This window comes from Nomia melanderi, unplaced genomic scaffold (genome assembly GCF_051020985.1).
Source record: "Nomia melanderi isolate GNS246 unplaced genomic scaffold, iyNomMela1 scaffold0098, whole genome shotgun sequence".
Lineage (NCBI taxonomy): Eukaryota > Metazoa > Arthropoda > Insecta > Hymenoptera > Halictidae > Nomia > Nomia melanderi.
The window spans coordinates 12,501-13,770 of NW_027475213.1; positions in this window are offsets into that span (position 1 = coordinate 12,501).

The following is a 1,270-nucleotide window of genomic DNA, read 5'->3' on the forward strand; positions in this document are numbered from 1 at the left end:
AGGGTGGCGATGATTCGTTCTATAATAGAAATACCAGTCGTAGCGATTCGGCCGAGACACCCGCCACGAAACACTCTCTCGTCGTGGAATCCCCGCGTCGGAGAGTAAAACGCGCGAAGGCTTACTATGAGAGAAGAAATAGTATATGCCGGTGGTTCGCGTGTGTAGGCTCTATACGAAATTGCGATTCAAGAGAGTAGGAAAAGACGCGATGAACCACGATTTCCGTGCGTCTTACGTCTCTCGACGATGGGACGATCCACGCGAAGAGTTGTTACGTGCTCGCGCGAGGTGCGATAGCGTCGATTCGCTTTTCTGTACGGGGAGAAATAGAACGATGAGCTGACTTATCGGGTCTTCGTTGGAATTACCGTCGCTGGCATTGTAAACTCCAGATGACCTTGTGATTCCTTCGTCGGGCACTGGTAAAGGGTGGCGATGATTCGTTCTATAATAGAAATACCCGTCGTAGCGTTTCGGCCTAGTCACCCGCCACGAAACACTCTCTCGTCGTGGAATCCCCGCGTCGGAGAGTAAAACGCCGAAGGCTTACTTATGAAACTTACGTCTCTCGACGATGGGACGATCCACGCGAAGAGTTGTTACGTGCACGCGTATGGTGCGATTGCGTCGATTCGCTTTTCTGTACGGGGAGCAATAGAACGTTGAGTTGACTTATCGGGTCTTCGTTGGAATTACCGTCGCTGGCATTGTAAACTCCAGATGACCTTGTGATTCCTTCGTCGGGCACTGGTAAAGGGTGGCGATGATGCGTTCTATAATAGAAATACCCGTCGTAGCGTTTCTTCCGAGTCAACCCGCTCACGAAACACTCTCTCGTCGTGGAATCCCCGCGTCGGAGAGTAAAACGCGAATTCATAGTATGGAAACTTACGTCTCTCGACGATGGGACGATCCACGCGAAGAGTTGTTACGTGCACGCGTATGGTGCGATTGCGTCGATTCGCTTTTCTGTACGGGGAGTAATAGAACGTTGAGTTGACTTATCGGGTCTTCGTTGGAATTACCGTCGCTGGCATTGTAAACTCCAGATGACCTTGTGATTCCTTCGTCGGGCACTGGTAAAGGGTGGCGATGATGCGTTCTATAATAGAAATACCCGTCGTAGCGTTTCTTCCGAGTCAACCCGCTCACGAAACTCTCTCTCGTCGTGGAATCCCCGCGTCGGAGAGTAAAACGCGAATTCATACTATGAAAACTTACGTCTCTCGACGATGGGACGATCCACGCGAAGAGTTGTTTACGTGCA